Source organism: Lactuca sativa, chromosome 5, assembly GCF_002870075.4.
Source record: "Lactuca sativa cultivar Salinas chromosome 5, Lsat_Salinas_v11, whole genome shotgun sequence".
NCBI classification, from domain to species: Eukaryota; Viridiplantae; Streptophyta; class Magnoliopsida; order Asterales; family Asteraceae; genus Lactuca; species Lactuca sativa.
In genome coordinates, this window is record NC_056627.2 from 79,118,262 (window position 1) to 79,131,512 (window position 13,251).

The following is a 13,251-nucleotide window of genomic DNA, read 5'->3' on the forward strand; positions in this document are numbered from 1 at the left end:
GTTTTCCCTTTTTCCTGTTGCGGGTTCGAGCAGTGAGTCATGGGGGGTGTGACTCAGTGGGTCGGAAGCCAGACTCACTCGAAGTAACTCGGCGAGTCAATGCCATGACTCGGCGAGTTCAAGGCAATCTTCTTGCCCCAAGAACAGACTCGGCAAGCTGTTCATACAACTCGGCGAGTCTCAGCATAGAGTGTTCTTCGGATGAAGACGAACTCGACGAGTTGTTCATACAACTCGGCGAGTAGGATGAAGGACGTTTGGACATCAGTTTAGAAGGAAAACTCTTCGAGTCGATGCCAAACTCGACGAGTAGAGACGGGATTAAGGTTATTCCAATGGACAAGGACTCGACGAGTTGGCGAGCCAACTCGGCGAGTCGGGTCAACTGGAAGTTGACTTTGACTTTGATTTTTGGCTTGGTTAGGGGTAAATGGTCATTTTACCCTGAAGTTGATTAGCATTATTTGACTGAGTGTTTTGTGGGAATTATAGCCGGAGGATTTCCGGGGCAGCAGCAGCAGAAGACAGTCAGTTCCCACGCAGATCAGCAGCTACTTTGAGGTGGGTTACCTTCCAGTGGTGGTGGGTCTAAGGCCACAATGTCGGCCCACCAATAGGAGACGTATGATAGATGATTGTCTCTGTGATATCATCTAGGTTTCCTACTATCTGATATGTTATATGCTAGCATGATATGTTATATGTGATAGTAGTAGAGTTCGGTTGTTAGGACCGGAGGGTAGTCAGACACCCCAGATACGTCTGACAGTATGTGATGTTATCTTTATATGCTAGCATGATCTGTTATATGAGTTAGAGGTAGTAGGAGGGGAGCAGTCCCCGAGTTCGGTTGTTAGGACCGAAGGGTAGTTCAGACACCCTAGATATGTCTGATAATATGTTATGTTATGATATGTGATAGTGGTAGTAATAGAGGGGTGAAATAGTCCCCGAGGTTCGGTCGTTAGGACCGAAGGGTAGTCAGCACCCCAGAATGGCTTGACATGGGTAGTCAGCACCCCAGAATGGCTTGACACGGGTAGGACGGCACCCCAGAATGGCCGCATGGGTAGGTCGGCACTCCAGAAAGGTCGTACCGGGTAGGTCGGGCAACCCAGGAATGTCTGGCAGTATGTATGATATGTCATTGTATGGTATGTGGTACGATGGGGTAACTCACTAAGCTTCGTGCTTACAGTTTTCAGTTTTGTTTTCAGGTACCTCTCCTTCGAAGGGGAAGAAGCTGGCGCGGTAGCGACACATCACATACACGCCTTGTATTCCGCATTATGAGATCCTCCTGGGAATTTCTACTTTGACTTTATTATGTTTTTATGAAATGTTTTTCAAGACATACGATAACTTTTATGAAATGATATGATCAGTGAACGTTTTATTTCTAAGGTTCGCTAAGAATATGTTTTAAAAATGAAATTTTTGGCTCGTATTTTTCGAACGTTACACATGGAGTGACTTTTATGCTTTTTTGAAGGAAGAAGGTGCTTGAAGAACCACTTGGGAGGTTTAAGTTATGCGGATCTGGGATTTGAAAACCAAAATCCATCCCTAGGAGGTATAAAGCTTCCATCTAAATGTTTGTTCATGCTATATCTAGTGTAGTTATATGATTTTATGCATTTTCCCCATAATCTTGGTCCATATGAGTAAGGGTTACTCTAAACCATTTGAATTTCATTTTCTAATGTTTTTGAGGTTTTAGAGTCATAAAAATGAAAGCTTGGACACTCTCATCCATCCATGCATGAGTTCTTGAGCAAAAATTGGCCTTATGGACTTAGGGTTTGGTTTTGTACTCTTTCTAGACATGAAAATGAATATAGATAGAGACTTTATCCATTAAGACGTCTATTTGATTCATATTTGAAAGTTTGAGGGGCTATTTTTCAATATTAAGAGTTTAATATGGTTTTTTGGTCATCAGAGGGATACGTCGAGCGTAGATATATCTACGCAAACCGTAGCATGAAAATCCCCCACTTTCCCACCTGGAGCTCTACGTTGAGCGTAGAGCGGTATGCTACACCGAGCATATGTCTACATCGAGCGTAGGTATGTGCTACATCGAGCGTGGCGCCTGGCCATTGACTTTTTGACCGATTTGAATTTTTGTCAAACTTTAGTAAATCGAGCATTTGTCTACGGAATGGTATATGTTTGGCATTATGTTGCTTAGGTTAACTATTTTGTTGCTGAGGTAGCTCTTAAGCTTATGTTAAGTAGTTCAGGTGATTATTCTCACTATACTATGTATGATGCTAGTTGTCTTTGTGACTCTTGCATGGAAGACTAGGATCTAGCCCCTGGCACATGTATGAAAGACCAGGATCTAGCCCATGTTAATTGTATGAAAGACCATGATTTGGCCCCTGGAAATTGTATGAAAGACCAAGATTTGGACCCTAGCAATTGTATGAAATACCAAGATTTGGATCTTGACACTTGTGTGTAAGACCAGGAGTTGGACCTTGGAAGTACAAAGAAAGACCATGATTTGGCCCATGACAGGAAGTGATTGTAAGACTATGATTTGGCCCATAGAATTCACATGGGGTTGTAATAGACCCATGACTTTATACATGGTATGCAGTATCTTGGGGAACTCACTAAGACTTGTGCTTACATTTTATTTTTAAATTGTTTTAGGTTTTCTCATATTAAGGAGAGGGGTGCGACTTGATTGCATTGCATCCATTGGAGAATTCTACTCCTAATAAATCTTGTGTCTATACTCTGAAAAATGTTTTGATTCAAATGGTTTTATTTAGATCTTTGAAGTTATAGTTAGAAAAGATTTTTTTAACTTTAAATCAAAAATTTTGGTTTGAAATTTGGGTCGTTACAAAGAGTGTGATGCCCACGTTTCTCGATAGACATTTCATAGAAAATATGTATTTCGTCGGTTGAAAAAGGTAAAATCTCTTGTGAATAAATGAAAAAGTTGGTTTGAAATTTGGGACATTACAAGTTGGTATCAGATCCTTGGTTTGAGGGGTTCAGGCTAGCATTGGGTTCGTCTAAACTCAAACTGAGGACTGATAAAATCTTTTTGCAATTTTTTTTCTAAAAAGGTTTACTAGAAAGAAAAATGATGTGATGCGTGGAATCAAACAGTGATTAAGTAAGTGATTCCCAGAATACCCATACAAGATAATCTGATAATATGTTATGGTATGATATGCCTACTAGAAATTAGAATAAGGATCTGCTCGGGGTTTCATGCTAGAATGTCTGCTTAGGAGGGATGCCTTTTTATGTTTGATATGTGAACTGTTAGAGATGCATGATAGTGAGTATGCTAAGGATCTTTAGGAATTGTGTATTAAGATCACCTGATCTTTATGATGCCTTATTGCATGTTGGTTTTGCTACTGAATGTTGCTTACTTTGTGCTAAGTGAAACCTATATTCATGTTAATTAAGTATTAAGCGAATACATTTAGTTGCATGCCACGAAGATTAAATAGTTTTGAAATGCTTAATTTAGCTCTTTTGTGCATCTCCTATTTGATTCCAACCATTGTAGTGCAGGATCTTTCAGTCGAAAGATTGTTTAATTTTTGTTGCATGTGATTGTATTCGTAAGATAGTTGACATTAGTAGAAGTTTCTTCGCAATTGATCGGTTTTCAGATTTCAACCAATTGATCAAATTCAAAACCAGATTAAATTATGTACCAAAAAATTTGTGTTACATGCTTGTGATCAAGTTCATTGTCTCAATAAAAAATAAACCAACTAACCTACGTAGATAGGGTAAATTGAGTTGAATCCACGAGGAGTTCGTGGTCAAACCTTGTGTTGAATAGTCAATAAGGAAGAAATAATACTTTTGACTATTATAAAACAAATTAAACTTAAAACAAAGCAAAAAGCTTGAAACTTTGTTAAATGAGACAAAACTTTTAAAAAAAAAAGTAAGGTACTCCCGGGTCAGTTGTCGGACAGTTCAAATTTACACACTTTCTTCCCTAAAATCCTAGTTCAACTACTTAGATGTAATTGGGGTTCATTATCTTGTAAAACATAGTTTTGGGTACATCATATGTTCATTAAACTAGTTGGCTTACTCCCTAGGTCCAATTGTATTAGGAACAATTAATGAATTGATAATAGAATGTCTTGCAACTACTTATTACAATATTAAGCACTCAATATCACAAGTTGGAATAACACATGTGGATTCAACCAATTGTCTTTGTTCCTAAAATACTTGAACTTGGAACAATCAGTGAATTGACAATGCATTATTTTGGTTATGAATCAAACAATTCATTTTACCCAATTTCAATCATCATCACCAAAAGCTTATCATATGAAACATAAAAATAACAATTGAAATTAACTATAATCAAGTAATAATCAAGTTTGTTCATCAAATAGTCCTAAACATTCCCAGAATTAACCCTAATGGTTTAGCCTTCCATAGAAATCAAAAAGCATTTAACTTTAAAGAAAACAATAGAATTCAACATAAGATTCATGAACAAACAAAAAATTATAAAAACTATTAATGTTTAATAACTGTAAAAACTAGAAACAAATAAAACTTGGGGGAAAAGTAATGGGATTGTGAAGTTGGAGAAAATGATGATGAATTGGTGATCTTCAATGGTTGAATCACTAACTGAACCTAATGATTTGAAGCCTTGAATGCAGAAAATTCTCAAAATCTTCAACCTGTATGTCGCTATTTAAGGAATCGCCAAATGCATTGACTTCTAAACCCTAGTTGATGTATCTCTTTTATGAGAAATATATTTATAGGATGGAAAAAGGTTTAGCATATGATTTTCTCAATTTAATTTGAGGGGCCGATTTCAGTGTTCACCGTAGATCTCGGGTCTTCCACCGTAGGTCTTGTTGCTTACATCGTAGGGCTATGATCATCTCACAGTAGAGCTCACATCTTATCAAGTAAGGTACGGCATACTACCGTAGGGATACGATAAAAAGGCCCCATCATTACGGAAAATTTGATTGTTGATACGGTGAAAGTTTGTTACAAAAAATCTCATTTTCCGCCCTACTCCAAAACTTCTCAGGAACCTATAAAACATATATTTTCATCATAGTAAAGCTTTATAATGGAAAACGATGCAATGGCATTAAATATGTGATATAAATTGTATCGAACATGCTCTCTAAACTCAACCACAATGTCAGATCTAAAATCTAGCATGATTCTAAGATCATGAAGTTGTCCAAACTTCGAAGATCAAACCATTAAAGGGATCAAAACACCAAAGTATGGACCAAAACACCATTATCTCAAAGATCCACAAAATGAAATGTAATAAAGGAACAATCTTTGCAACTTTTAAATGTCTAAAAGCATGGAGAATGCAATGATCTTCATGATTCAGACTCCCAAATATCACATTTATTGATTTTTGCACTAAAACACCTCAAATGAGCACCAAAAGTGGTTCAAAGAGAGAGGATAAGCTCATAACACTCAAATGAGGGTAAGGTTTCTCTCAATGAACGTTCTAGGGTTAATGGAAGTTGCTAAATGACAATCCTTAGAGTTAATGCACCTTAAATAGTCCCAAAACCCTAAAAACACAATCAGCCCACTTGGTTGGAGACACGCCACATCCATAAAAAGGCGTGTTACGCCCTCTCTGATAAATTCTAGTTTTTCAGATTTCTATCAACTGCGATTAATGGCTTCCTACTTCGCCCATCCTATTACTTCCCCTTGTATTGTAAAACCTCTTATTAAAGAATGGAAAACCACCATCGGAAATAGGGTGTTACAGAATGTTTGAACTTACTTATTTCCCTTCATTTGTTGGTTTGTGTTTGACTATGTTGAACCCCATATCTTCCAATGTTTTAAATACTAACCCTGGTTTGGTTTGCCATTTAACTAGCTGAGTTATATTTTTAAAAAACTATCCACACCATTTACTATTTAAAAAATTATATTAAATATTTGCGTCGTTATATAATTAGTTGGCCAATTTTTTTGAAACATACTATTTGGTTTTGTTTAAATGGTAAAATATAATAGGTTGTGTTTTTGTTTTTAAAATAATTGTGTTCATGAATCATAAGTATAAAGAACCTATAAGCCCTTCAGAGTACTCTCAACGGAGGGTCTCATTATCCAATAAAGCAAGAACCACGATCACGAACACCACCCAGGTGTCCGTTGTGGATGGTTTTCTTGATGGGTTGTGGAGGCTAAGATGAAACATAACGGCCAATTAAAAGGCATTGGGTGTTTTTGGTGTTTGACTATTTTGACTAGCTATTTAACATATAGTTTTGAATCAACTTTTTAAGAAAAAATTATCTATAAATACCACTACATACAACCATATATTTTACACCATTATTCTCTTCCTCTACTTACATATAGATATTCATATTTTTTTTAAATCCAAAAACCATGAATTCCAATCAAAATACCCCACCACACTATCGAAACCGCAAGCTCGATAACCCTTTTTGCGTTAGATACAACTCCTCCCCAACCCGGACATGGAATTGCCTCAAGGTGGATTTATGAATTTGCTCCAAGGTGGTTCATCTATCCAACAAACTCAACTTTTTCAACAATTTTATCAACCTTTCCCACCCTATCAACAACCTTTTCTACAACAATTCCAATCCGATTTCATATACCAATAAAAGTTCCAACCACAACCATTACCACCACAACCTTCATAACTACAACCCTTATAACTAGATTCATCGTTTGTAGCCGAAACACAACCTTAACCACCACCCCGACCAAACACAGAAAGGAAAAAAAACCCACGTTTACCACTCAAACCAATTAAAAGCGAAAAGGTAAATTGGACAAAATAGTAAGAAAATAATTTAGTGTAAGCATGGCTTTCAACTTCCCAAGACCCCATACACATAGATGCTCAAACAACTACTTGTTTTTAGGCAAATGTTAAAACCGTGTTTTATGATTTAATGGGAAGTGAAAGCCGAAATTCCAACCAAATTAGTTTGGAGTGGCGTGATTTTAGGCTAAAATGTACTGAATTTGGCGGAATCTACAAAAATCTAAACAAGCTACACAAAAGTGGGGAAACGATTTCAACGTGTTTAATGCGACAATGGAACAATGTGAAAAAACAGTGGCAACCCACAAACCTTTTCCATATCTCAAACTTTGGCAAAAGTTGAATGATGCTACAAAACGGAAACAACTTACATAATCGAAAGAAGGGACTTCTTCCGGTTCAAAGCATCCAATAAATGTCAAAGGAAGCTCACAACAATCGGATGGTTGAACACACATCGACATCAATGATGAGTCAGTGGATCTTGAAGATGCACAACCTCTTCATCAACCAATAGGAAGAAATAGAGCAAGGAAAGATGTTTCTAGTTCGAGTTCTAGCATTATCGATATTTTTGGAGAAAATTTTGATCAATATGTACAAGTACAAGAGAGCAAGACGGAGTTGATGAGTCGGTGGAACAAAAATGATAGACGTGCAAACATCGTTTCAAACAAAACGATTTAGAGATATTAAAAATAAAAGCTGACAATTACGAGAGCGAATATTTGGAGAATATTCTCGCAGTGAAAGAATCCGTTCAGGCAAAATATAACAATAAGGCGTAGTTTGTTTTCTTGTTTTATTTTTATTTTATTTTGACTTTTTTTTCAATTCTTATTTTTTTAAATTAATTACTAGTTTTTTTATTGAATGAACAACTAGTTTAAAAAAATCTATGTTTTTTTGTATTTTTTATTTAAATTTAAATAAAAAAATTTATTTGAAATGGTTTAGTGGTATGTATATCAAATGCTTAGCTGTATGGTGTTGTAATGATTTTACCGCCGATATATTTATGTAGCGCATACTACCTGTGATGAACTCCACCTCCTAATTACTTTTTTATGGACAATAATTTGTTGATGGCAAAGGTTTGCCAATGAAGAAAATGAGTCGTTGGTCAAATGTGTTTGAGTTATACCCGTTGGAGGTGAGTGTATGTTGTTTTTTTTCTCTCAAAATACTCCCAAATCTTCCAACCAAAATGCTTCCAACTCAATTCTATTTTTCGGTTACAATTCATCATCACCACCATCTTACTAGCCACAAACCGATCTATTAATTTACTCTCAAAACCAAATGTTTGTAGGTGATGTTCCTAGTCACTAATCACAATTCCAAATGCACAATAATTCCAATTCCAATCCCCACCATTAGGGGTGATAATTGATGACACGACACGACAAAAATACACGGAACATAATGAAATTGAGAAAAATTTGAATTTTGAATTCGTGTTCGTGTCGTGTTCATGTCAAGTGTAAAAAACACGATGTTGTGACATGTCGTGTTCGTGTTTAAAAATTGACACGATTTAGCATTTGTTTGTCGTGGTTTTCGTATTTTTCGTATTATGTATGATTAATATTAATTCAATAAACTAATTGTTATATTATGTTATCTTTGTCGTGTCATACCGTGTTTGTTGTTTTTTAATTGGTTTGTTTTTATATCAGTTTAAAAAAAACACGACATCATGTCGTGTTCATGTTCGTATTACATAAAACCTTGTTGTGTCATGTTGTGTCAGAAAAAAACACGACACGATGACCTGGTTTGCCATCTCTACCCACCACCACGAACAACAACCCTAACCGAAAACGCAAAACTTATTCCAATTTTAATCACAATGTAACGTCCCATTATTCACAACCAAAATTTTTCATTTTTATTAGGGTAAAACTTCCCAATTTATAAATCCATTATTAAGAAAACCGTTTATTCCAAATTACATTTATTAAAAATCAGAGTATCATAGAAAACGCGGTATCCTCAATGCTATTGATGAGTGTGTACAGTCCCGCCTTCGCCTTCCCATAGCCATCGATGATACCTGAAATAATAAACAACTGGATAAGCATAAAGCTTAGTGAGTTTCCCCAAAAATACCCCATATGATAAACATACAAGCATGCATCGGGTCCACTCAACCATCGGACTGGAATACCCAGGGTTTGTTGGCCTACCACCTCAACCCAACCGCTCTTCCAGAGCCTCCGTGCCTATGGATTACAGTTGGCCCATATCAGGTATCTTGGCCTACAACACACAACAAGACCACCTCAACCAACTACTACCATATGTCGACATATAAACAAACAATGATCAAGTAGGCACATAATAAAAACAAACAACAATCATAAATCTCACTACTCCCTACTAGTCCTCTCACAACACACAGTCCCGCTACCAACTAACCTCCATGAAATGCATAACCATAAGTACCTAGAGGTGAGATAGCCACCCGAACAGATGATCCTACTCTAGAGCCACAACCAAACAAGGAGCATACAATAAAGCCTAGATTAATAGTTCTCAGGTAATCCTACATGACTACATACAGTCCCTAGGGCACTCCACTAGATGATAACCAACAATTACAAGTAAACATACAATTCTACATATCACTACCGCATAACAACATTTTATATACCAGGATACAAATCTAACAGACCACTACGACACAATAACATACTTGATACCAGGATGCAAATCTAATAGATCACTAGAGCATAGCAACATACCAAATATCGACATACCAGGAATGCATAACCGTATATACTCAGAGGTGAGATAGCCACCCGGACAAGTGATCTTACTATAGAACCACAACCAAACAAGGAACATGTAAAAGAGTCTAGACCAAGAGTCCTCATTCTATCCTACATCACTATATACAATCCCTAAGGCATCCCTCTACTAACAGATAACCACAACTAGTGGGCCGATATTGGTGCCTTCGACCCACGGTACAATGAGGCGAAACTCACCTGAAATAAAGAAACCCGAGAACACCGTGATACGCTCCCTGCTACACTGCTTGCTCCTGCAGACCTTCTAACGTCATAACCATATAAAATCTTAATCACCAATCAAAACCCTCTATTTTGACCTAAAGTCAAACTTGGTAAAAAAGTCAATGGTCAACGGAGTCAACAAAAGTCAAAGTCCAAGGCTGGTTGAGTACGCCCTACGTACTCAAGTTACGCCCCGCGTACATGGGATGGCTTAGTATGCCTAACGTACGAAAATTATGCCTAATGTACTCAAGATGATTCCATCATTTCCATTAAGCACTTAATCCCTTAAGGACTTTTCACCCAAACTCAGCTCTAGCCTCAAAACATTGTCTTAAGTCATAAAGTTTCCACCTTTATGACTTTCTATGGCTATGGAAGGTCCAAAAGATAAAACCCTAACTTATTAATCCATCAAGACATCACAACTCTTGCATAGAAGGGATAGAAGGACCAAGATCGCATTTTTATGGTTCCTAATAGCTCCATAATGGATAAAGTTTCCAACTTTATCCATTAGAATGGTCCCATCAAACAAGATCTAGTCTTTAGGTCATAAAAGGGACCAAATGTGCATCTTTTTCAGCTTAATCCATTAAGTCCAAGTCTCCAGCCTTCATATCTGAATCAATATGATGTTTTGATGGATAAAGTTTCCAACTTTATCCATAACAAGGTCAAAAACTTCCAAGATCTAAACTTTATGCACTTAAAGTAACCAAAAGTTCATAACACCCAAAACTAGCTAGATCTAACAATTTCATCATCAAGATTCAAACTTTATACCTTCAGAAGAAAGATCAAGGTGAACAAGGTCTGGATCTAAAAGCTCCAATGCAACCAACGCTTCTTCAATGAGTTCCTTCTTCTCCAAGGTGCACCAAGAACACTCCAAAACACATAAAACACCTTCTTTTTGCTCACAAGGCTCAAACTAGGGTTAAGGTTTCAAAAGAAGGTGTTGGAGAGGCGGGGGCTGAGAATTGAGTGGGTTTGGGGAAGTTAAGGAGCTTGAATAGGACTCAAACCACGAAAATAGGGTATGGGCACTGATTGTGTACGCCCAACGTACTCAATTTACGCCCAACATAGTAGGGATGACCTAGTACACCCATCATACTCCTCGTATGCCTAACATACGCGGATAACCCAAAAATCGTCCTGACTTCAAACGGTCATAACTTCTTCGTTCCAACTTCGTTTTCGACGCTCTTTATATCCACATAAAGGTATTGAATATATCTAAAATATTATCTAAATATATTGGACTAAAAACTTCTAGTATAAAAATCCATATTTCATGCAAGAACCCGACCTATGACTTTTCCCGTTCTACCCTTCAGCCCAAAACACAATTCAAAGGTTTAGATCTCATAATTATCATTGCCTCCTTCCAAAAGGTCTAAACATTACCTCCTTAAGTCCCAAACCCTTTACACAATCGACTTCCGGCCCACGACCTTGAAATAAGAAATGACGGGACATAAGATGTTACACATAACCACCGTTAACACCCTCAACCGAAAATCCTTACGATTTTGAACCCGAAAAACAAGTTAAACCAAAAAGAAAAGGGAATACCGAAAGTAGACGATGAATTCAAAAAGAAGATATGGAATTAACAAAGGCATGGATTGACATATACAAAGATAATGCCATCGGGAAGAGCTAATCGTCTGATCAATTTTGGATATGTGTTACAGAGCGATTTTGTAGGGGTATGGGTCAAAATCCAGATTATCTGACGCATGACCGATGTAAATCAAAATAGATTAATGTAAGCAAACTCGTCACGTATTGGAACAGATTTTACACAAACTTTGAAAGACAATGAGCTAGTAGGGAAAGTGAGCAAGTTTGTTGAAAAAATGTACGCAACATTCCAAAATGACATGTTAAAGCCTTTTAAATTCATGCATGTTTGGGATGTTGTAAAAGAGAGTATTAGGTGGAAGGAATTTGGAGCACATGAAGAAATTTCCAATCATCCAAAAAGAAGCAAAACATCTTCATATTCAAGCTCACAACAAATGTCATCGAATGGTCACATTGACGTTGATCTTAATGATGACAACGATGAAATTGAAGAAATACAACCGCCTGCTCGTCCTATAAGAAGGGACAAAGCAAAAACTCTAGGAAAAGGAAAAGCGACATCTTCAAATTCGTGATTCGAAAATGAGCGGTCAACCAAATTGGAGGAAATGATGGCACAAATGACACAATTCAATACAACTTTAGACAAACATATGGCTAAAACCATCTGACTTACAAAATATTCATTGTTAATGCAAGACGTGAGATACCTTGACCATGAAGATCAAGAAGCGACTAATAAGGCGGTCAAAACGTTGATTTGAGAAAAGAGATAATTTACAACGCAAATGAAATTTCAATGTTATATTTTTTTCTAGGTTTATTTAATGTAATTTCATATATATATATATATATATATATATATATATATATATATATATATATATATATATAAGACCCATGTTTCTTGCCATTAATTTGAAAATTTAAAGAGTTGTGATTTGTTCTCATGTTCTCAACCTTGTAAGTGTTCTCAATTTAACTTACCTATATATATATATATATATATATATATATATATATATATATATATATATAGGTAAGTTAAATTGAGAACAGTTGATAACATGAGGACAAATCACAACTCTTTAAATTTTCAAATCAATGGCAAGAAACATGGGTCTTATGTCAATCTATTGAAATAATGTGTTAGAACTATAAATTGAAAATATAGGTTAGGGGTGTTAGGGGTATACAGGGGATTACAATTTTGTTGATTCCTAAATATTAGCTTCTTACGTTTCATTCATGCTTCAACCCATAAAGACCTAATATTCACCATGCGCGACCAAAACCAACACTATACCCCCACGAACATCGGAAGTGTTTTCGAATTAATTCGAGTGGAGAAATATCGAGAACGAAAGGAAGTGATCTAGTAAGCCGTCAAATCTCCTCCAAACAACTTATAGGTGTGTTTTCTACCCTGTAGATCTAAAAAAAACCATAGGCGGACATCGAAATTAACACCACAGCCAAACGCCAACACCATGTTCAATTTCTTACTATTCAATTTCTTTTTAGAATTCATCACACACACACTTGGAAGCTCTCCATTTTTTCATCATTTATCTCGGAGAGGACAAACCCTATTCATCGTTTACACCCCAACCCTTTAATTGAGATGATCAAGATGATGAGATTTGCAAAAAATGATGAGTTCCTTTAGTAGATCACATATCACGTCTGGTTTGACTAGTTCTTTTAATATTTAGGTATTGCTTTTGTATGTTTTTTTGTTACTTTTGAAGTGGATTCATTATTTATGCATACTGTTTGACTATTTTTGATGTGTGATTTAAGTTTTTC